This window comes from Neopsephotus bourkii, unplaced genomic scaffold, assembly GCF_033783945.1.
Source record: "Neopsephotus bourkii isolate Nb327-2 ecotype Australia unplaced genomic scaffold, CSIRO-AGI_Nbou_v1 NB_1634, whole genome shotgun sequence".
In the NCBI taxonomy this organism is placed as follows: domain Eukaryota; kingdom Metazoa; phylum Chordata; class Aves; order Psittaciformes; family Psittacidae; genus Neopsephotus; species Neopsephotus bourkii.
The window spans coordinates 9,528,432-9,553,367 of record NW_026902109.1 but is presented as its reverse complement, the minus strand read 5'-3'; the positions used below and the strand labels follow the sequence as shown (position 1 = coordinate 9,553,367).

Sequence of the window (24,936 nt, the reverse complement as noted above, 5' to 3'; positions counted from 1 at the left end):
TTCCCTCTACCCAGGAATGGGAAAAACCTTCTAAGATAGTTTTCTATGAGAAAAAGAAAAAAAAAAAAAAAGAGTTCTGAAATTCTGTGTGAAATATTTTTAAAAGCAACCAGCAGACATTTGAGACCTCCAAAAGTTAACACAAATGCTGATCATACTACTTTTCTCTTTAAAGGAGATTTAGTAACTTAAGACCCCACTTCTAGTTTGCTTTCTTTTGTTTTATCCCTTTGGTCCCTTTCTTTTCTTTCCATTTGTGCCTATAAGTTGCTGTTTCATTGAAAGGCAGGTTAAAAACTGAGTGTGAGCTCTAACTGGAAGTAACAAATGAGGTTAATTTTACTTCGAAAGCAGATTATATTAAAACTGGTTTCAAAAACTGGGCAAGTTTCCAGACTGTTTTTAGATCATAAGGTATAAAATAAGATTGCAGAACGTCTGTAAGAATCAGTGTGATAACTTAGTATTAACTGGTATCATTTAACCTCTATCAAATCTGATAAGGACATGAAGCTTATGGTAACTAAAACTAAAACATATGCTAAGTCATATTGATTTTAATGATATTTATGTGTGGTAGATTAAGGCATTGTTATCTTTAACAGCCCCTTTGTTGGTTATGAAAGTAAATATTGATATGCCCACTTCATTGATTAGCATAGAATCTTCCTAAACAAGTGAATTATTTACATCACTCAAACCCTAGAGGTGTGGCTGTAGTCCACTGCCCAAAGCATACTGTAGTAAAAACAAAACCTCTCAGGTGAGTTCTCAGTTGTAAGAGCTCCAGCCACCCCTGCACACACATGCATTAAATCCCATAACAGTAGCCACTGGAGTGGGGTTGTGTTCTTTCAGGAGTTAGCATGTGAAAAGAAGAATCACTTTATATAGTATTGTACATACGAATCTACCAGTTTAGAAGGTGTCATCCTAAGGGCTGGATGCCTGTTGAATAGAAATTGTGATTATAACTGGAAGAAATTAACAGTAGAATGACCTCAAAAAAAAATACACTCAGAATTATTTAAGTAGGGTCCTGTGAAAGCTTGAGAGTTCAAGCAACAGTTCTTTTACCCAAGTTGTGCCATTCTTGTTGCACTCTAAATATTGCCTTAGTGATGAAGTAATTCCTTTTCTCACCTTTTTCACCTTACTCAGTTCTTTTTCACCCAGACCCAACTTATCTTCCATTTTCATCCCATCTTTCATTTCTTCCTTCCTTCAGTTTTCCCAAGTGGTATTTCTCATTCATTCTTTTTGTTACTTCTCCTTTCTTCATTTTAGTCTTTCAGTCCATGTGGAACAATAAATACTTAGTTTTGTGAGAAAATGGGAAAGCAAAAAGCAAGCTGTTTTTCTTAACAGGGAAGTGATGGACCATACCTGCAGCAAACTGATCTCTGGCAGCCTAACAGTCACTGCTTGAAATGATTCAGAGTTTCATATCTGCCAGTCCCACTCTAATTTTGTGTTCAAGAGTCCTTTGCACACCCAGCAAGCTAACAAGTACACAGACTTTATAACAAGATCCTTAAAAAGCTTTCACTGCTATGTTTGGCGCAGACTTAGCAACTTTTTGTTAGGTAATGAAGGAAACCTCCATTGCAGAGAATGACATTACTTAACGATAAGAAGGAAACAAGGAAACATGGTTTTCCCCCACAGAGTAAAAGCATATTTCAGTGTGTTGGTGCATATAATACACTCACTGTATTACAATCATTTGGGAAAGCCTATGCTTACTCTGAAAGATAACAGTTTAAAAAAGGTCCACACCCTGTGCTAGAAGAATGTAACTATGTAGATGCTATTTCATAGATACATCTGTTTTGCTAAATAGATATTGACCTGATTATTTGTAAATTAGATCTAAAATTATCATCATTCTTATTTTGGAAGTTAGATAAGGAGAATGGAGGTACTTTGTTTTAACAGATAGCATTAAGTTAAGGGGTGCTTTGGTGGTGCTTAGTGAACTACTGCAGAATCTGTTTTACAGTGTAATACAGTGTGTGGAACACTAAACAATGAAACTGGGTTTGTGCGTGTTGTTCTTTCATTTGATAACATTGTTCAAATAAATGCAATCACAGCAAGATAAGCTGTCTTCTGAGATAGGACTCAGGGTCTTATCTGTTTGACAAGAAACTACTTTCAAGTAACCAATAAGGAAGGTGTGGGGGATAGCTTGTTCTGCATGAAATTAGAGGGCAGATTTTATTCCTTTGAATACAATTTCATTTGAATAGCTATTAATTTTTAATTTGAAAGCATTGATAAGGCACAATAACTTCAATGACAACCTATTTTATCACATGACAAAACCACAATGCCTTGTCTCAATCTGTTCTACATCAGAACATCCAGTGTACATTTGTTACATTATAGCAAACACCTTTTTTTTTTTTTAAGTGAAATGATAGCTCCAAGTAAGAAAGACTTTCTGATATAGTACAGTAAAAACTGTTTTAGCAGAGCCCAAGTCTTTAGGAAGACTTCTTGCTCACTTGTTCTTTTGCTCTGCATCTCATCCTCTGTAGTCACCACCCTCCTTTTATTTGTTATGAGCTATGATGAAAGGTATACAAGAACCACTGACTTTATAGAAAAATAATGTTAGACCTGTTCTTTCCCTTAATGGAACCTGTGGAAGTCCATGTTTCTCAAACTTCTCTCCTTTGGTTCTACTTCTGAAGTAATGTTTGATATAATCTCAGTTGTATACTTCTTACTATCTATTCTTACTATATTCTCTTACTAGCACTTGGTCTGAGCAATACTCAGTGCTTGAAAAGCAAGTTGCACCATGACTTACCTACCATTCATTAAAATTATGACATTATCTGTTAGATTCTGATTAATCACTAAACAGATCTCTAAAAAAATTTAATTTCAAGAGAAGCACATGTTGTTTCTGTTACTTTTTCAAGCCACCTGTTCTACTGCAGCTGGAAGTGGTTCAGCTTTTATGAAACAATAGCATATGTTTTTCCTAGCCAGCTTATCAGTTTGATTATAGGAAGAGTTTAAAACAGCAGCAAAATAATTTATTAATTGTTGGAGAAAAGATTGAATATTCTGAAAGTACTGATCAGGAGAGCAGGGACATAAAAAATATCTGAAACATGAACCCCATGAACAGCATCTCAAAATCATTCATCTTTTAGAGAAGTTCCTCAAGTGGGAGTTGCAGTGAGATTCGTGACATCTTTATGGACAGTCTGGTTCACCAGAGAAGGGCTGAGAAACATTGTTGTAATCCAAAGTAAGCATCAATGACAGTTTCTATTCCTTCTCATAGTATATTGTTTTCTTATTTAAACTGTAAATTGTAATTAGCAAAGGGAGTGCCAGCTAGTCTGTTTGTAAAGGAACTTCGGGCACTGTCACAACACTAGACCTGTAAAAAGCTGTGCTGTAGGAGTGCTGGTCTTTAGCTTAGTGATTGTCTTATTTGGCTGTTGATTCCAGTCATGACTTACAGGCTGGCTTTCTGGCTTCATAGGTTTATCTTGTCTCTGTGGGGTCTGATGAGTGCCTTATCAGCTGTGTCTGACTCTGACTGTTCTTACTGGACCAGGCCTCATCTGTAGATCATTTTTCTCTTTTGACCTTGGACCTGCACCATTGCCACAACTTGCTGGATAACCTGGATACTCGATCAAAAGTGCTGCTCTCTCTGGGTCTGCCTTATTCAGGTGTTGAGGGCACTACCAGCCTTGTCACTGTGCCTAGCTCCTTGTCCATTAGGGAAGAGCTTGTCCTTGCTGTATCCTGACATAATGAAGCTTAGCAGCTATAGAACTGATCTGTATGGCTTTTAGGCATTTTCAGAGACTATATTTCTATTCCATATAAACTTTCTCTTTAATGCTACTGTTAGCAATGCTTTACAGCTCACAGAAATGCCTCTGCTTGTTCTCCTCAACTGCCCTTCAGGCTCTTTTGACAGTTTGATATTTATGTAATGCATTTTCATACTGCTTCCTAGAGGCATGGTTCTCCCTTCCTGTGAAATGAGCCGGTTCAGAGAACTGAAAACAAAGTGCAGCAGAAGTGAGTAGTTTATATCACAAAGCTGATGGAGGCTGAGCATGAGGAATGATGGTACAGCTCTATTCTGGAGTCCTTAAATATGCCTATTAAATTACTTGCAGTGTTTTTCCTAGCTGTGCAGGAGTCATAGGGTTGCTTTTACTGCTTCTGAAAGCAATTACAGGGCAATTGTTTCAGTGAAGATTACTTATTTGGTACTTGAGGTAGATCCTGTTGTCAAATCCCAGGAGTAAAATAATGACAGGACAATACATACGGCATTGGATTACTGTGTGAGCATTCTGACTTTGTTTGTCTTACCTTAAAAATGTGAGAGGGCAAAGGTCTGATACAGAGCACCACAGGCTCAACTCAAATGTAAGCACTTCTGTTATATCAGTCGGGTCCTGCTACCCTTTATGAGGGAGGCCTGGCAGGCCAGATGCTGTTCTCATAAAGCAGGCTATTGAGGAAAGGGAAGTAATAACATTCCCTTCTCCCCAGTGCAGCATTTCTCACCACAGAATGAACTCTTTTTAGTGAGAAGCTGTAACAGACTGCAAGGGTCAGCATGTTTGCATTCTAAGAGTGTCAAAAAAAGGTGGTTTCATCCCACACAAAACACACTGAAGAAAGACAAAAAAGGCACAAAGGCAAAAGTAGTATTTTCATCTTGTAGTTCATAAATGGGACATAATGTAGACAGTTGTGTAAAGCCATTCGGGAAGTCCGTAGCAGAAACAGAGGTTGTCTGAGTCCCAGCGTTGTCTAGACAACCTCTCTGTCCTTCCTTGCACAGAAAGCTATGTTCTTCTAGGAAGCAAAAAAAGAAATTATTTCTGCCTGCCTCATGGCTGCTACCAGAGAGGATGTTGGCTGTTCAGTAGCAAAGTCTGTGTTTGAGGGTGTGAATTTGTAGAGGAATTAAAAAGCTGCAAGCAGAACTGTAACTGCTGGTTATAACTGCCTGGTGGCCAGGGAGTGGACTGATGTGGCAGCAGGGACAGCCTAGTCAGATGGGGATTATGGCAGCAGAACCTATTTCAGCAGCATAAGTATGCAAAACAGACCAGATGCTGTTTACAGCATGTGGAAATTATTTGTTAACATTCTTAGATACTAATGATAATTACCTTAGGTGTTGTTACAGGAAATACTCAAAGAAGTATTTATTATTTAGTCAACCCTGTCTGACTCTACCAGATACCCTAGAAAGGGCAAGAAAGGAAAATTATATCTATTCTTGCCTTCTGGAGATACAGGAATCTGTTTTCAGCATAGGACTTGCATATCAAGTAAGTTCCTTTTGCATCAGTGTCGAGGAAGATCCTGCATTAGGCAGGAAAATTACTTATTTTCCCCTCACATCTACATTTCTCACAGCCTTAACATTCTTCAACCTTCCTCTTCTTAGAGGCTGTCTGCATCTGGTTGTTAAATCACTTTTTACCCCACAGGGAACTGCTTTTTTCACAATGTTCTGTATACTATTTACACGATAAGTAATTTGTCATAGAACTATGATCACAGGAATTAGTGCTCAGCCTAAATCACCTGTCTTTCTAGTATATCAGACTAGTGTATCTCAAAGGATACTGCTGTGTGCTTAGCCTTCATGCTGTCCTGTAGCTTCCTTAGAGACATTCCTCAACCCTTGCAACCTTTTAAAAGTCAGAGCCTCCTGGGCACCAGAGGCCTTTGGTGCTTCCCTTAGGGAGGCAGTGCCACAGCCTGTAAATGTTCTGCTCACTTGTTCTCAGAAAGCTTTAAAATCTTCTGCTTTGTAGGAAACACTTCTCTGATCCCCTTTCCTACCATAATGCTAATGGTCCTTGGCAGAACAGGGCCCTGGCTTCTCATGTTTTCAGGCTCCATTGCCCTATGTAAGGGATCCAGAAGTAAAGAGAGGCTGTGCAAACCCAAAATGGTGAGTGGACATGATGCAGCCTTGCAAAGCTTTATATAGAAATACTGTTTGAGGCAGGAGGCCCTGTAGTGAGGCAGCTTTGAGACCTTTCACTAGCATGCTCCATTGCACCAAACTAATGCATGTAGCTCTGTCATAACAGTATTGTAAGGAACAGTCCTGCATCTGACAGAGGAAAATAGTTATACAAAAGAGAAGTGCAACTTTTTTATCTTGTAGAGCTTTAGGTTACAGGTTGCCATGTTGAGTTTTTTTCCAAAGAAGAGTGACAAGAGTATAAAAGAAATACAAAAAACCTACCTGTTAAGGAATGACAAGTTGGGTGTTAACTTTGGCAAACAGCTTTTATTTAAAGTATGTAGGAAACCCCAAGCTAAGAGCATGGCGTTTTGTCTTCATAGCTATTTTAATCTGAATTAAGAACATTTCTTTTTTTGAGTGTCTAGATTCATGTGTATCTTATCTACTCCTTAATTACTGATGTATTGTGAGCTATCAAGTAAATACTAAATATGCATGGGCTTTTAGGTAAGGACAGACAATGGAAGTGGTAATATTCTGTCATGTCAAAGCCTATTTACAGAGTAACTGGTGGGTACACTTGTCTAACAGACCCATTCAAACCTACTGAATAGAAGTAATTCCCACTGATACTGACAGCTGGTTTAGGGTCATGATCTACATGGACATTTTCCAACCCACAAACTATGTAACTGAAGAGGCTGGGAGCAAGCAGTGAATTTAGATACTCAGAGTTATCACAGTACAATACACTGTTTTTATAAGGAGATGACTGTAAATGCAATTCAGTAAAAGAGGATTAACCATGCTCCCTTTTGAAACATAATTACTTTAGTTAACTCCTTTCCTGAAAGAAAAATCAAATGTTTATGGGAGTCTTTTGGAGGTGAAAAAGTGAAGTTTTTATTAACATAGAAACATATTGTTATTAAATGTGTATGTTTTAAAATCATCAAGTAGTTTTACTAACTTGCAGTCAGCTAATGATGAATGCCTCCCCTGAGGGCTGTTAGTGGGGAGGTGTAAGCTTGATTTGAATTATTGGCTTGTATGAAGCCAAGCAATGTGGTTGTGGTGGGTCGCAGTGTACACTAGGATAGTTTTCTGCTGTTGGTGATGTGCCTGTAAGGAAAGAGCAAAACTCTTAATCTAGTTTAGTTATTTAATTGGTTGTGCATGTTTCCCTTTAAAAAAACTGAACTCCAGCATCTTAGAAAAACTAATGTGTTTCAATATAGTCAAAATATTGGCTATATAGCCAAAGAGCAGAGTTGTATCCAGCTGGGTGATGGAGAAATAGGAGATTTGCCATCCTCTAGGTCCATCCTTTCTCCTCCTAATCATGTCACAGAAGCCAAGGTAGAAAATACAGGAGAAGCAGGAAAGGAGGAGAAGGAAAATGATAAGAAAAGATGGATGTGAATGTGAAATGACAGGAATGGTGAAGAGATGAAACAGGCTGAATAGGAATGATGATGGGAAAGACTGCACACTGTTTGCCTAAAAGTAATGAAGTGTCTGGCTAGTTTTCACTCCCTGTCTTTATGATGATTACAGCTATGACTGTGCAGAAGGACTGACATTTTGCAAGATGCTGTATGACCTGTCTTCTATAGCTGCTGCTTGGCAAAGATACATATGCGTGGCTGATCTGGGAGCGTCTACGCTATGTCTGTAGTTGCTGTATTTGGTAACTGTGCTCTTGAACCTGTGCAATTTCAGATGCACTTTGTCATGCAGTCTGAGGAATGTCTCTGCTAGCTGTACTCTGAAGCCTCAAGTGATACCACCTAATGTCTCTGGGTGGCTATCCTAGTCCAGCACAAATCCCCAGAGTCACAACTTGCTAAGTTCAAATGACATCTTTTGTAGCAAATGCCTGGCTATCAGACAGCTGGGTCTGGCATATGCAAAAGTAGATCCTTTTCTTTGAAAGCATCTGCAGAATTTCCTCAATTAGGCAAAATCAGGAGTATGTCTTACACAGTTCTTTGCAGGACTATACCACTTTATTGATCAAATCTTCAGAGTTTTGAAAAGACAAACTGTTGCATTTTAAAAGGTGGGCACAGCTGGCCAGTTGTCATGTGTTGCTCTGGACTTGCTGCTTTTACTGATTTCTCTCTCTCTGGTAGTCCATTTGCTCTGTGTGAGAGTTGCAAGTTAACTGAATGGCATATTGTATTTGATTGATTTGAATTGTATTGTATTGTGTTGTGTGGTGTGTTGGCAAACTCTATAGTGGAATGGGACCAATGGTGCCAATACAGAAGTTCTATTTGCATTCCTTGTGAATTGCTACTGCTGCCTCTGCAGGATTTAACTTCCTTTCTATTTTTATATCATTTTCCAAGTCTGTGGTTAATACTGTCTGACAGGGACAGCTGAGAATCTTGGGATTTCCTATTACAGATAATTAAGGAAAATACTAATTCATGTATGACAGATGCCTTGTGGCAAATTGCACTGCATGAATATCATTGCCTTTGCTGCTAATTCTGTTTCCTACTGATTACTGAATCTGTCTTTGGATATAAGGTGCTAGAGGCATGCAGCAGGTTTTTGAGCAAGTAGGTGTGTAAAGAAAGCTGCAGAGAAGCTTTTATTTTTTTCCTGAAGTGTTGCTTTATGGGCCAGTTGTCCTCAATTTTTCTGTACCTAGAATATGTGACAGCTTGCATTTTATGCTTTCTTAGTGGAGCTTGGAGACGAACCTGGGAGGGGAACTTGAATTCAGCGGGGACTTTTCAAGTTTGCCATAGTTATTACCAAATTGGTGTATGGTTCCCTATTAGATTACAGTCAAGCTGCTTGTTTTGTTCAAAAGAGAAATTGCTATCAGGGAGCATCAAGAGTGAGCTGCCTTGCATGGTAGGCAAGCCAGGAGCTGAAGGTGACAGCAAGGCAGGCAGATGAAGTGACCTCACCAATCCAACAAGTCTTGTGTAGTAAGAGCAGTGAAGGGCTAGTGGCAGTAACCAAGCATGGCCACAGTCATTACTAGGCGAGTCTATAGCAATTAGGCACATCCAAGGTCCAATGAGAAAGCTGATTCAGGGTCCAGATCAGCAAGGCATATCACACATAGCGAAGCTCACTGAATACGTAGTTTAGGATTAGAGGCTACACTTCAGACCTTCTCAGATAGACCAGTGCAAGGTCTGGACTTAAATGCAGCTTAAAGTGAAGTGGAGGAAGCCCTGATGAGGCTTCTCACAGCTCTTGCACACAAGCTTGACCCAATGTTGCAGCTGCACATTGCTGAGCTGGCCTTGAGCACTGGGTACTTAGAGGCAGGGGTGGGAAGTTGCAGAGCCTGTTGCTGCACTCATGCAGCAGTTGTAAACTACTACATGTCTAGTTCTTGAGCTGTTTCTTAGGCAGGAGGCAGGATATTGGGTTAGATGGATCTACAGTCTGATCTGGTGCAGCAGTTGTTATGGTAACATGTTAAACCTTTCTGGCCTCAGAATTTTAATTTCGGCATAGTAGAACAGGACTTCAGTATCAACTGAATGAACTGCCTCAGGCTGAGAAGGTTTGAAGTTTAATACTTCTGTAAAGTAGTACTTCATTTTTAGTTGTCAGTATAAACATATGAACAGGTATTCAAACAAGCAGGGAGCTGTGATCAGTACAAAGCTGGCCTCCAACATCTTGTGGAATAGATCTTTTTCCTGGAGACTGGCTGTTCATCCTGTCAGTGAAAAGATCTGATAGTTTAATCCCTGTTCTCTAGGAAGGAATGTGCTGGAGTCTCCTGACTCGTAATTTACTAATAAGCAGAAAGGTAAATGTTGATTGCAACATGTCTAAGTACAATGAAACATGAGCAGAGAGAAAGGAGATCTGTGCTTGTCTTTCACCTTCTCGAGTGTCTCCTGCAGAGGAATATGAGAACAGCTTCACTGGAGACACACCAGTTTGCTCTCATGCACCCACAATGGGTACGAGCAGCAGGGACTCCGGCAGGCCTGGCTTTTACAGTTCTATACCTGATGAAGAGCTAGTTTGAGTGTGCAGTCATGCCCTATACATCCTGCCTGCTGTACAGCTGTAGCCCCCAACTAAGTAAAGTTGCTACGTGGAGGGGAAAAAAAGACTTTTCAGTTGTAAACAGATCAAACTTCATCTGGAATAAAGGGAACACTTAAGTGTGGCCTGAAGTAGGTCAGAGGTTACGCTTAAACCTGCTTAACCAGCGGCAGTTCATTCATTTTGAAGTCCTGTTCTTTCATGTCCAAGTTACCAGTTTGAGGGCGCTACTAGCAGGCTAACACTAACTTCCTTGTGCTATAGAGAAAAATACAGACTAGATTCCTGGAGCTCAGCATGATAGATGGGAAATCAGTCCAAGTTTAATATAGTGTGAATGTGCTTGGCTGAGGTTGCTGGTTGACCTTTAAGACAGGGATATGGCAGAGTTCAGTAACTGGATTTGACAAACTCCATTTCAGCAGCTTGCTCTCCTAGCCCTGTCGTGCCTCTGCTTTTAGCTAATTTTATAAGTTTATATCTCAGCGTGGTTAACCCTGGTTATGGTCATTCTGATATCTATTAAATTAACTGTTTTTTACCAAGCTTTTTTTCCAAGACCCTTAGAAACCCCTGAACACTAGTAGCAGATCAAAGGCAAACCATGCACCTCAAAATTTCTTGTAATTCTTTATCTCCTCTCCCTTGGAATACTGCAAACCCAGTGTCTAATCTTGCACACTTTTTCTATTGATCTGAATAACCCAGTGAGTGCAGAAACTTGTATTTTCTATTCATGCACTGCAGCCATCCTAACCTCCAGTGTTGTGGTACAGAGAATGAGGTATCCTGTGGGCCCTAATTTAAGCAGCTAATATTATAGAGAGATGAACATATTATAATATCTAGGTATTAGCGTGTATAGATATGATGCCATTTTCATAAAGCATATGGATCACTTGGCACTTACTTGGATATGTAATTTATCATAGAATCATAAAGCAGTCCTGGTCAGAAGGGTCCTCAGGATGTCTCTGATCCAACCTTCTGCTCAAATCATGGTTAACTCTAAGGTCAAACCAGATGGCTTAGGGTTTTATCCAGCTAGGTCTCAAAAGCCTTCAAGAATGGAAACTGCACAGCCTCTCTGGGCAAATTGTTCCCCTGCCTGCCTGAAAACACTTTTCTAAACCGGCAGTCAGAGTTCCTCTTGTTATCACAACTAAACCAATATTGTAAGACAAGTGTGTTGAATTGTAGTTCAGCTGCTTAACAGGGGTTAATGTCAGATGCAGAACAGAATGCTGAGAACCTATGTGGGCCATAGTTGAAGTGCTGCTGACAGGGACAGAGGCTAATGTGTGTAAAATCAATGCTCCAGCAGGGGTATAGGGGCCCTAATCATGTGGTACTTAATTGCAAATAGAGCTCAGTGTCTCTAACTCAGCCAGAGTAGAGGCTGCTACAAGAAGCAGTGCCATGACACCAAAAGTACTCCAAAGTAAAAGATATGTTTGTAAAAGTTGTACTGACTGGGTCTTCCATACCTTATTTTTCTAACAAGTTTTACACATCTTCCTCCCCTGCAATCTAGGCATGATTCGTGCCTGTGTCTGGTGCTGCTCATATCTTTATAGAGCAGCAAAACCAGCATGAAATGGATGTGATCTTCTTTCACTGCTGCCCAAAAGGTTCTGAATAGCAACCCTGGAACAGAGCAGCCTTGTTGGATTCAGTCTGCAGCTGCATGACAAATCTGCCTCTAAGCCTGCAGCTTCAAGAAGACAGCACAGCATCTGTTCCCATAAAAGATAGCTTTTGGCTTGTCTTTTTTGGAAATAATGAGAAATTTAAACTACTGGGTTTACATGAAAACTTAGAAACAGGTGACATGAGCTTCCCTCACTTGCCAAGAAAAGCCTCCCACTTATCTTTGACAAAGGACTGGATGGATTATCCTCAATTGCAATTAAATATTTTAACTCCACATGTGGAGAAATTAACATCTAATTTACAAAAAGCTTTAATCCTGGTATAATAATTATAATCTATCATGTGAATCTCTGTTTAGCCAAGGTATAAATATAAAGTCTCTGTGATTTTTATGGGCCTGTTATTTCTATATGCATTTGCTTGACACCATGACAACTTCCTATCAGTTTGTCTGACACTGTGCACTTCAGAGAAGTTACAGTTAACCCAGGGCCTGAATGCAGAGTACCAAGGAGTAACATCTGAGCATCTGATTTCCATGGGCTCATGCATAGTTCTGCTCTGCTCAAGTCTGATGCATCCATTCACTCAAGTTTAAGAACAAAGAATTACATTTTTTCAGCAACTCTTCAAGCTGCAGCATACTGAAATTTCTCCAATATCTTTTCATTCTAATTATGCACACAGGTTTGTATAGCTAATATTATGCCATGCTTGTAAAATCAATGTGTAACTGTCACTTAAGAGATTTATAGCCTGACTTACAGAAATGTCTCTACATTTCCCTTAGAAATTATTCTATTTACAGTCTAGCTTAGAACTTTTTATTATTGCGTACTGAGATCAGCACTTAACTGGCAAGTATTCTACCACAGAACCTAGAAAAACATTCCTGCCTGTGCAAATCTGTCTGTTCTGCTCTGTCAGGAGCAAGTTTTCAATTTAAACTTTAGTACTCAAAAGATCTGTGCATTCTTTGATCTCAGATGTCTGGGCTGATACTTTGTGAGTGTGCTGATCTGTGTTGCTGGGTGGTGGCAGGTGATCATTGCCATGCTTCCTCACCACCCCATACAGCATTTCTGTTGTCTTGGGAGTGTTTGCACTGGACAATAGCAGACTTTACCAAAATAGGCTTTCAGATAGGAAGCTTCAGTTACTTGAAGGACGGATTTGCAGGACGAAGAGTTGAAAAATTTATTTGGGCTTTTTTCAGCCATACCTGAAAGTGCCCCAGTGTTAGAGGTGAAACAGTATTAGAGGAGGCAACTCTAATCCTGCCAGAGATTAAGGGCAAAATTTCCTAATTAAATGTGAATGGCTAGACCTCTATCAGTGATGTTTATTGCCAACTGTTTGGCAAGACTGTGGTTATTTCTCTGTCAATCTCAGAAGAAAACCCTTGACCACAAATTGTCTTAAACAGAAATATTCATGCTTAGCTTATGTAGTGAGCCTAATGGTAGATGGAGGTATTAGTCTACTGCACAGAGCAGTAGTACTACTTTCACTTATTGCATTGATTCTGTGTGTTCCAGCTGCAGCTGCAATGTCTTTGAACATACATTATGCATATTACATCCAGTTTCTGTGTGCGAAGTCTTGCATCATGTTTGGTTTCTTGAAGAATTGTAGAGGGTAACCTGAAAGATGCACAGGAATATTTTCTCTTCCTACACAAAATATCTCAACTATCTTAAAAATAAATTGGTTACCCTTGGCTGAATTATCTAATCTGAAAGGCATGTAGAAAAGTGACAACTCTAAGTATTTCCATCATAGAAAGAGATGCTTGTTCCAGCTTTTGCTAAAAGGCCACTGGAAATACTTTATTTGAATTACATTCCTCGAGATGGGCTATTTCTTCTGTTTTGCCATTGAAATAAAGCCTTCCAGGAGGAGCTCTCTAGGCCTCATCACAGTAAGATGATAAGAAAGTTGAGTTTTGTATCACCTAACAGAAAAACAAGGCACAAAACAATGAAGGGGGTGGGTGAGGTGGGAGAAATGAGAGAATACTCTCAAGTATCTCTTAGGGAGTTTATTGGCATTTATTATTTTTACAGGTGCTGGCTGAAGTTTCATTCAGAAATGTCTGTGTGACCTACAAGACTAAGACACCTGTGACAAGCTTGTTCAGCACTACAAACAGCAGGGATTTGCTACGATCAAAACCATGATCTCAGCTGGTTGTGCTACTGATGAGATTTTAACTTTCAGGATCCATGCAAGCAAATGAAAACAAATTAAGATCTATTAAATTATATACTTTTTGAATACAGTTATATTAATGAAATGACTAAGGAAACCGTTGGAGATACATCCCAGTGTACTCTAGTAAGCCAAAATCCACTGGACTATTTTAATGTACTACTGCCAATAACAAAATGTATGACTTGACAGTACCTTTAGAGTGATAAAAATGCAGCTCCAAGTAGTTAATGATCAGATGGAGTCAAAGTACTATTTTGAAAAATAACCAGAAAATGTTTTGTTAACGATAACAACTTTGAACATGGGCCTTAGCCTGAGTGAAAAATAATAATAATAAAAAAAATAAAAATTAGTAATCCTAAGGGCAGGTGCATAAATTAACGCGTCTGCATTTTCAGTAAATGTTTGGTAACTTCTTTATTTACCAGTAGGTGTCACTGAAGTCCAGCAGAGAGCTATTACTACTTTTAAATCTCTTTTCTGCTTAATGGAACCTTTATTTCATAGAGAAGCATTTGGTATTTGTACATTTTAAAGTACATATAATAAAAATTAAGAACTATGGTCAACGCTCTTTCAAATATAGTTTTTTTTTTCCTGTCTCAGCTACTGATGACTGTTGGTTTAAATGTTGGATAATTCAATGGATTGAGAAAGAATTCTGATTTTTTTTTGTCTCTGCAGCATGCCTGAATCTGGTCCAAGCTGATAATGACCAAAGTGATTATTCGATGAAAAGGTGATGCCAATTAGCAGTGCCTGTATGATTACTAGCCCTTGCCCAAGGTTCCACTTGGGGAATGGAAAATCAAGCTAAAAGACCTAAATGTCCTTCTTTTTTTTTTTTTTTTTTTTCTTTTTGCACCTATGCTAAAAACTACAGGGAGTCTGGGAACTGAATGGGACAGGAAGGACCTGGAAGCCACAAAGCAGTTCTCTGCAAGACTGAGAAAGCATTTAAAGAAGAAAACAGGTGGAAGCTCCACTTTTGGTGTCTGTAAGTTCCTACCTCTGGAAATGAGCAGTATGGTCTTACTGTCAGATATTTTTTTCCTTCAGTCTTAAATGTAAATTCTTTCCAATAATACAAAGAATCAATATAATCATATGCTATTAGTACTTTATTATATGAATATTTCTCTGGATCTTGCTTCCTATACCTTACGTTAGGAAATGCAGTGCTGTGATGAACAAGACTGCTTAGGACTGAGCTGATGTAGAGCATAGAATGATGTTTTCCTATTTTAATGAACTGTCTCCTATGTGTTTGCTAGACAGGTGATCAGCAAAGGTATTTTGATTGAAATGTATTTTCAGGTATGCTCAGATATTTGCTATCTGAAAGGCACAAAAAAGCACCAAATAGACACCTGTTGTTACTACATAATGCTCAAGCCACTTGATGTCATACATTGAAAGATAAAGAGGAGTTAGGTTTTGTTTTCACCTAGGCATGGTAAAAGGCTTATTCTTTATGAAAACCACCAGGGAGACATTTTGAGTTAGTTGAAGCAGTCCTAGTGTGAGCCTAAGCTCTTGCATCAGTACATTTCTCCAATCTCTTTGAAATATTTACCAAGAAATGACTGTGCTAGACAGTAAACATTTATCTCAGAAATTCAAGATCACACATCCAGTAGGATAGTACAGCATAAAAAGCTGCTGTAGGCCAATGTATTATTAGAATAATAATGTTCTTTTGGACAGTAAATGCACTGCTTGTTCCATTGCCTTTACACTAGGCTACATCCAGTAATGAGCCATTTGTTTGATAGAACTAAAGATCCAGTCAATACACAGGTTGTTTTTAGCCCTTTGTTATCTTACTTAAATACATTTCTGAAGTACTCTGCCACCACTCATTTGCCCACTCTTTACTGCATGCTGTAGGATGATCTTTGACCATTTCACAGAACATGGTTACAGTGTACCCAGTGAACCTTGTTAAATGTGGACAGGATTGCAGAACTGGCACAATGTACGGCCCTGGATGTACCAGGCTTTTGTGTAAGAGGCAGAAGACACTGTGGCTTTCTTCATGGTACTGCACTGTAATTTGAATAAAGGTGAAAGTAATTTGTTCAGCGCTGTATTCTGGCAGGAAACTAATTAAGTCACTAGCTGATATTTTGTTGCCTCCTAGCTTCCCATGAGGAAATTGTAATTTAATGATTTTTTTAAATTTTCATTTTATCAGCTTAATTTGCTAGATAGTACATTAATTCTGCCATGACCTTCAGGGACACGTCCATCCAGTCCTCCTTAGTCCCACAAGTTTTAATTCTCTGTGGATTTCTTTTCCAGTTGTAGTTTATGTTGCTGTTCTTTGTATCACTACATATGACCCTCAAAGGCCACACACACTGTGCAGCTTAGTTGTTTGATCTGATATTGCTATGGTTTAATGTTTGTAACTGCTGTGGAAGTGCTTAGTTACTGGCCAAGTTCTACTCTTTCTAAAAAATAGAAACAAGTACATTTACAACAAAAATGTTATGAATAAAAACTCAAAAGGGGACTGAATTATAGCATCTGCACACAAGACACACACAAACCTAATAAAGCTAAGAAGACAAAGGAACATAATATGTAAGTTTTGGTCGTGTACATGCCCTTTTTAACTGTCGAAGGAAGCAAAATAAGCAACAGAAATGGCTGCTACCCTGTTGCTGGAGGAGAAATTGAATAGGATAATGACAGTCCTACCAATGAACTCTTTATAAGAACAGTTCCACACACTAGTTGCTTGTTGCATTCCCCAGCAAGTACTGTGTTGGTACATTTTGGTAGCTTTCCTTAAGGGCTACCACCATGAATACAGATATAAATTCGATAATAATGTGAAACAATAAGTTCTTAAAAGAAACACACAAATAAATCAGGTAGAGGATAAGATTGGTATTGAATCTGGTCCTCCTATAAGGCTGCAACAGATCTCAGGCATCAGCCCCCTTTTATTCAATAACAATACAACAGAAACTTTACCTGACCAAAGAACCTAGAACTTTCTCGCTGCTTTTAAAGTTAGGCTGCATCCTCACTGCAAATGTGTTTTTTATTCCTGAAACACTTTGGCACATTGTAAAATCTTCATGGGAAACAGCAAAGGTGGTTAGTTTCTCAGCAGAGCTTGCACAGATAAACTGCATGGCAGAATAAAGTTCTGGCCTTGACAACTGTAACAGGGTGAAACCTACTTTGTGCTTTTCCCACTAGTATTTCACCACAGGTTTTTCCAGTGGGTTTGCAGGCTGAGAATTTAGCTGTAGGTGAATGACTACTGTTGGCTCATCGAGTAAAACTAGTCTTTCCAGAAGCTTTTATATTGCAGAGACGAAGCTGTCTCTCACCTGATTGCAAAAGATGGGTGTGCAGGCCAAAGAGAACGTGGAGTGATGCAACTTTTCCTGCTAGCTGCCCAGGTCTTGATTCATTAGTGCCATGATCTATGGAACTCTTTTTTTATCACGGAGAACTGGCCCTTTGCTGCAGTCCTATAAGCATTCCTTTGCCCTGTCCAGGGGTGCTTGTTTTAACCTTCCAGTTACTCAGTGTCTTCGTTTCACTACCTCATATGACAAGACAGCTGGCCTATTATGCAAATACTGAAAAACATGATCCAAAACTGCATAAAGATCCCCTATTTGAATACCTTTCAGTCTCTTTCCTCCCAGGGCTCAGTGTCAGAAATAAGCAGTATGCTGTCCACTGGAAATACCTCACTAAGAAAAGTTATATTTTTGACAGATCAGACTTCCTTGTACACTGAGTTGGAGATCTTTTCTCTTTCCCCACTCCTGTATGTTCTGCCTCATGTTTTTCTCAGAGGAAGGTGTATTGAGTTTGTGTGGCAAAGTCGTGGTATCAGGGAAGGCCACAGGGGTGGCTTCTGTGAGAAGCTGCTAGAAGCTTCCTCCTTGACTGGTTGAACCAGTGCCATCTGTCTCTAAGATGGACCTGTCACTGGCCAAGGCTGAGCCCATTCGTGATGGTGGTAGTGCCTCTGGGATAATGTATTTAAGAAATTGGATAAACCTGCACAACAGGAATTTCAGCTGGAAGGAGGAGTGAGCATATGTGAGATCAGCAGCTCTGCAGACAGCAAGGTCAGTGCAGAAGGAGGGCAGGAGGTGCTCCAGGTGCCAGAGCAGAGATCCCCTGCAGTCTGTGATGCAGCCCATGGAGAGGCAGCTGTGCCCCTGCAGCCCATGGAGGTTAACGGAGGAGCAGATCTCCACTGGCAGCCCAGGGAGGACCCCGTGCTGGAGCAGGGGGATGCCTGTGCTGAAGCAGGCTCCTGGCAGGACCTGTGGCCCCGTGGAGAGAGGAGCCTGCATGGGAGCAGGTTTGCTGCAGTACTGGTGACCCAGCAGGGGATCCATGCAGGAGCAGTGTGTTCCTGAAGGACTGCATCCACGGAAGGGACCCATGCTGGAGCAGTTCATGAAGTACTGCAGCCTGTGGGAAGGACTCATGATGCAGAAATTTCTGGAGAACTTGTTCTCCCATGGGAGGGACTCCACACTGGAGTAGAGCAGGAGTGTGAGGAGTCTTTCCCTGAGGAGGATGGAGTGGCAAAGACATGTGATGAACTGACCAGGACACCCATTCCCTGTCCCCCTGTGACAGTGGGGGAGAGGAGATAAAGATCAGGAGTAAAGTTAAGCCTGGGAAAAAGAGAGGGGTAGGAGGAAGGAATTTTTAAGATTTGTTTTTATTTCTCATCACCCATCTCTGATTGGTAATAAATTAAACTAATATCTCCAAGTCTGTGAGGGTAATTTCTGAGTGATCTCCCTGTCCTTATCTCAATCTATGAGCCATTCCTATTTTCTCTCCCCTGTCCACCTGAGGAGGGGAGTGATAGCACAGCTCTGTTGGGCACCTGGTGTTCAGCCAGGGTCAACCCACCACATCTGCTCTGATCCAGCCGCTGCTACTCTCAGTGCAACCTAGCTGTTCTCACCCACCCCCATACTGCTGCTGGTGGTGTTGCTGAGCTTCCTCAAGCATGCATATGTAGTAGTACTAATGTATAAATAACTATTTTCAGAGCTGTTTCACAGAGGTTGACTAAAGCATGGTAATTAGTTACTTAATGTGTTTCTTTATCCTCCCTTTGCTATGCAAATAGCAAGGGGGAAATTCTAGCCCCAGTGAATTGAAATGGCAAAGCCCTGAGTGCTCTGACCCATGTGTACATGTGGCACTTGAAGGACAGGAACAAGAGGAGCCTGACATTTTCCAAAGAAAAAGCAAAACACACTGAAATGTTTAGCATTCTAATTGGCACTAACTGGGACATGAAAGCACTGCAGCAGCTGTGAGTGCAGGAAGAACAGCAGGACATCCACTTATGCATTCCTTCTCACCTGGACAAAGGGCAAGTGAAGAAGTACTATAGGAAGCTGGAAAGAACTTGGGAGGCAAATAGTGACTAGTGTGAGATGTAGAAGAATGGCAAGGGAGAAGCTGCGAAGTAGACTGAGTGGCCACTGGCTTTCATGGTTCTGAGGGGAGCAGTCTGGCCATGATGAGTATTGGAGAGAGCCTTCCTGTGAATTACGCTTTGCTGCTTGGGTAGTGCTGCGCTGGGAAGCAGGGCAATCAGTTACTGAGCTTATTCTCCTTTTGTGAAAAAGGAGTGGAGCAAGAATACATTCTGCTTTTAATTTATGTACTTGATATGAAGGACACTTTGTGCTATGGTCCTTTTAAAGTCTGTCTGTAGCTCCCTTTAAGCTGATACTACTGTCAAATGCTAGTTTTTGTTCATGAGGCAGCACTGAGAAGCCTTCCTGACAGCTTCTGGAAGGCTGTTGTGACTGTCTTCATCTCTCCACAGAGTTTCTGCTGCATGGGAAATCTTCCATTTTCTTTTGGAAAAAAATTAACAGTTTAAAATGTTTTAATGGCTTCCTCAAGACTGAACTATGTGAAAAGCTCTGTACTAGGCTACAGCTCATTTTGAAAAGTCTCTGTTGTTCCCTGTAGAGATCTCAGAATCGAACCTCAGAAAGAGAACTGGGAGTGTTCTAGAGTGCATTAAGATGTGATGCACCAAAGTATCTGTTCTGTCCTTCTTATATGTTCCTTTTACTGTTATACTTTCATCTCTCCTGTCTCCAGCTTTGATGTATTTGAGCTGTGTTTTTCAGTGCTTTCTGGTTGCACTGTAAAAGAGCACAGATGCTAGTTTCTCTTGCAGGGAGGAGTGGAATGGAACGCAACAAGATGCTGCAGGACTCACTTTGGCTTTCCCAGAAAAGTTTTTAAGATGGAAAATCTAAAATTGTAAGATGGCTGCTTACTTCCCACTGCTTTCTCATGGAAAAATGCCAAACTAGAGTTCTTCATGTGCTCCTTTATTTATGAAGGGTTTTGTAAGGTTGGGTTTTGGCAACTATAAATAATAGAATTCCACAAAAAATATAAGATGCCTGTTGAATTGCACCCGTTTTGAGAATTAAATTTAACTATTTCCAAACATAGATGGGATTTGTCTTTTATTAACTGTCTTGGTACTTGCATATTTGAGGTAAGCGAAATGAAATTAGCAAAGCTTAATTTGTCAATTTCCAAGCTGATTAAGTTACCAGATGTGAAATTTTCAGAAGTGTATTAAGTCAGGTGCAGAAAACTGTTCCATCCTTTTGTTGTTCTTGAACATAACAATGTTTGTTTTCCATCAGCATCTAAGTAGAAGACTTTATTGGACTTGTATGCTTCTGCTGATACCCAGGATAGGACCTAAATCAGTTTAATTTAGCACCTAAATTAGTTTAATTCATCCTCTGTTAGTTATGTGAAATTCCATCATGATCATGAATCTGCAGTGTTTCAGATGACTATGGAGATTCTACAAAGACTTAAAATATTGTTGGAAATATGAAGCCAGCCCAGGGGGTATAGGGTGTGTGAGAGCTTCCAAATGACATTCAATTACTGTTACTGTACTACAGAATTCTCTAAATTGCTGTTTAAATCACTTATATAGCTGTGCCTTTAAGTTAGAAACATATTTCATTTAATTTCAGCTCTTATTAACTTTCTATCCAAATAGAAACTATTTCCAAATAGTTTCTTGGTGTCCCTTCCTTACTCTGGTCATACTCTTCACACTTTCTGGTTCTCAGGACAAAGGGGGTTTTTATGTTGTAAAGAACTCCACAGAGTTTGAAATTATTTTCAGCCTTCACAGTGTTGTTTCTTCCTGTTTGTCTAACAGATCAGTCAGTCACTGAAAACAACTTTTAGACTCACACAACAGTATGCAAAACTCAAACTGGTTTAGCTATCCATTTTGCTCTTGAAGTTTAAATGAGCTGATTAGTAGCTCTGGTGCAAGAATACTCACAGTGGGAAAAAGAAATCTCACTTCTTATATTCAAATTCTGTACTTAAAAAAATGGCAACCTGTTTTCAGTAGCTTTTCTATAGCTGAGTCAGGTGGTTAAAAATACAGGTGACCTTGTTAGCTTTCTTTGAAACAAACCTCAAGTGTATCTCAAATGGCTCTTGTGCAGTTCAGCACAAGGCTCAAGTCTATTTCATCTTCACTCTCTAGTTGTATACTGGCGAGTTGTATACACTCTAGCCAGCTGCATCGTGGCTTTAGAGAGCACATTCAGTGTGTTTGTTCTTCAGAAGTAATACCAAAAAGCTACCAACACATCAGTAATACCTCGTAAAGTCCCCAGGTCAACTTACTTGCAGGATCACTAAAAAAAATGTTAGGCTTGCATCTCTATACTGAAAGCCAGTAACTTTGCACGGGTTAAAGGTAAAACTAATAAAAAAGTAATGTTCCTTAACTACAAGTGTCAAGACAACTCTCACCTCTTCTGTGCAGTGGTATCAGCCTCTTCATTTATTTTTTTTTTTATTAATTTTGCATTTGGGACCTGTATTTTAAAACCTTTCCTCAAACAACAGATGGTTGTTGTATCATCCAATGTGTTATGAAACCAATTTAGGTTCCAAGATTGTTAGAGGGTTTTTTTGGGGTGTTGTTGCCCCCCCCCCCATTTTTTTTTCCTGAGGGCCTCAGTCCACTGAAAAATTACCAATCTGTATGATGTTCTTTATCAAGGCACCGTTTTTCTGATAGCACACCCTTAGTTTTCTGTTGCACAAGTATTTTATAAAATGCTGCTTACAGAATGTAGAATAGTGCATTTTATGATTTTGTGCTGCCTGTACACATTTCCTGTAGGACACAATCTCCATGGAGTGTTTTTTTCACCTTACACAGAGTGTGTCATTAATTAAGTCTCAACCGTGTGCATATAAATATAATGTACGTGGGTGGTTGTAACTGCTCTGTATAAGCTGGTGCTTGTGGAAGCAGGAGCTTGTGAAAGCCACTATTTTTACCGTCTACACTATGAAGGTTTCATGGGACTTCTCAGCAGAGCACGTTTCCTTTCTGCAGCGGATGTAAAGGCTTGAGATTGCAACCGCTGAGTATCAGTGAAGTGCTGCAATGAGTGGAAGGGGCCGTCACTCCCCTGGGTGAGGCTGCCTGCTGCTGCTTGGCGTAACAAACTTTTAATTGAGTCGACGTAGGGCTGGTGCAGTGCCCGCCGTGCTGCCAAACTGCTCAGGAGGGTTCTGACCTTAGCTCTGCCCGCTCCAGCTGATTCCTGCCGCCGGGCTGCTCTGCACCAGCCTACCCGGGAGATCCCGGGCCCCACTCGGGGCCCCTGCTCTGCAGCCGCGACCTACTCGGGCGCCGGGGCCGAGTTATGATGCCCGGGGCGGGCCTCACTGTCCTCGCCTTCAGAAACCGTAGAGGAGACACTTTCCTCCCGGGGGCGCTCTCGAACGAAGGCCGCCTTGAAGAGCGCACGGGTCCCGTCAGGCCGCGCCACGACATCCCAGCCCGTCCCGGCCTCTACTAAGCGACTGGAAGCTCGCGGGCCCAACACAGCGCGGGGCCGAACTTGGCGCGGGTTTTGTTTCCGACACCCGGGGGCTTCGCGGGGCTCCGTGGTGGGAGAGGCATCCCCCGCCGAGACAGGCGCTCACCAAGCTCAAACTACAGCTCCCAGCAACCACCGCGCGGAGTGGGCATGCGTCAGCTCCGCGCGCGGAGTAAGCGCATGCGCGGCGGCGGCGCTGTCGGTTGAGTAACGCGGGGCGCGATTGGCTGCGGGCGGTGGCCGGGCGTGGGACGCGCAGTGACGGAAGGAGCGGGGCAAATGGCGGAGAGATGGTCCTGGGCCCCGTCCCGAGAGCGGCGATAATCCCGGCGCGGAGGAAGCGGCGCCGGAGGAGGCGGCGCCGGGGCCCCTAACGTTCGCACCACCCTGGGAGGCTGCTACCGCCGCCGGGGAGGAGGCGGAGGTGTCCCGTTGGAGAGCGCCTTTCGCAGGCGGCAGATCGGCGGCCAGAAACCGCGGCGAGAGCCACATCCGCGGCGCCGCCCGGAACGCGCAGGCCCAGCACTCACCGCTCGTTTGCCCGCCCGCCCACCCACACCTGCTGCCACGACCGACGCCGAGGTAGGTGCCGGGCGAGGAGCGCCCGGGGGACGCCCGCTCGGCCCCCGAGGCCTGTGCGGGCCGCGGAGCAGGCCCTGACACCTCGGCTGGCAGCAGCGGTGGCGGCGGGGTGGGAGGGGGAACCGCGGCCGTCCCCGGCCCGCCGGGAAGTTTTCGTTGCGGTAGCCACGGGACTTTGCTCGAGTGTTAAGTGCGGGCTGGGGCCCGCGGGAGAGGGGAGGATGCGGCCTGCAAGAGCTGCGGATGCCGGCGGGCTCTTCCGTTTGCCCCGGACCGAGGGCTGCCCTGCGGCCCGGGGACTTGTGTAATGGGGGTTGGTTTTCTTTCGGGGCGGGGAGAGGGAGCCAGGGAGGAAGGGAAATGACATCAGAAATGGCCGGCGTGCACGGTGGGGTGACCCGGTTCCGCTGGCACCCCCTCCCCCCAGCCGCAGGGGGAGGGAGGAAGAAAAGAAACTGTCACCGTGGGATTTCATCAGCTTCTTCTGCCTGCGTGCATTTAACCTATTTTCCTTTACTTCGGTTATGTAAGAGGAGCGGTGTAGCGAGGAGCGACGAGTAGGGATGGCCTATGGGCTTTCTGGGGAATCTTTTCGGTCTTTTATGTTTATCTGGTCCGCCGAGTTAGCGCCGGCAAAAGCTTTGGCGTGTATTTACATTTCTTGCACTGCTCCAAGTATTGCAGCACAGTACAGGAGAGAGGGGCAGGGAGTGGAAACAGAGGGAATTTGGTCGAGCTTGTTATTTCACACTGAGTGAAAAGCAAGAGAGAATTTTAAGTGAAGTGTCAAAATCCTGATCTGTTGATATTATCGTGCAAGGAGGTACCTGCATGTTTCTTTATCTTTAATCTAATCTGTGAGTTGATAGCATGGTGTATTTATAGGCTTTTGGATACTCATCTTTTAACCTGTTTACATATTTATTTTATTTTGATAATCTTTACTTACAATTTGCAGTATTCATTAGAGTTTTGACATTTTAATTCAAAACTCTGTATGAGACGATCTTAATTATTAAACTTAGAAGTAGGAAAACGTGAAGAGAGGAGCTCTAATATCTGAAAACAAGGTCCTCTTCATTACAGGAATCTTTTTAAAACTGCAGGCCTCGAGTCATAATCTAAATCTGCCATTTGCAGATGCTGGAAATGGATAAGTTGGAAATAGTTGAGTCAGGGTGTAGGGGAGAGCAGTGTGGCGAGTGAAGCATTTAGGCTTTTTCTGTAATAGTTGTAGAGGAATGGAGCTGTTAAATATTTCCCTTCAGTTTCTATAGCTTTAAAACCTGGTATTTCTGGTATAAAATATCTGTTACGAATATTTTCAAGCATTGGCAAAATAAAACTAGTAGATTTGATTTATTGTGCTGTTTGTTTCTACAGTATGTAGGGAAGTCTTAGTTTCACTCTTGCATGAAAAATAGGAAGTTAGAGCTAGTTACAGGGGAGCAAAAAGAAAACGTTTGGCAATGATGGGTTTGGAGCAAGACAACACTGGAGGAGAAAGGATGGAGATGGGCTTAAACGGTAAGGCCTACTGGG

The 24,936-nt window shown here is 41.6% G+C and overlaps 1 protein-coding gene and 1 long non-coding RNA gene across 7 annotated transcripts in view; both read left to right on the top strand.

The window, feature by feature from the left end:
- The window catches only part of LOC133223216 (uncharacterized), an 88,453-nt gene extending 67,488 nt beyond the window's left edge, over window positions 1–20,965 (top strand). For 3 of the 4 annotated variants that reach the window (XR_009728491.1, XR_009728489.1, XR_009728488.1), the window contains 3 exons: window positions 14,573–14,627; window positions 14,772–14,912; window positions 20,097–20,965. This is a non-coding gene — a long non-coding RNA (uncharacterized LOC133223216). Of the gene's footprint in view, window positions 1–14,572; window positions 14,675–14,771; window positions 14,913–20,096 lie in introns of all 4 variants that reach the window. The other variant, XR_009728490.1, reaches the window with a different exon arrangement.
- A 2,298-nt stretch (window positions 20,966–23,263) lies between these two features.
- The window catches only part of WAPL (WAPL cohesin release factor), a 72,202-nt gene continuing 70,529 nt past the window's right edge, over window positions 23,264–24,936 (top strand). For all 3 annotated transcript variants that reach the window (XM_061373711.1, XM_061373712.1, XM_061373708.1), the window contains exon 1: window positions 23,264–23,394. The gene's annotated coding sequence lies outside the window, so the exon portion shown is untranslated. The remainder of the gene's footprint in view (window positions 23,395–24,936) is intronic.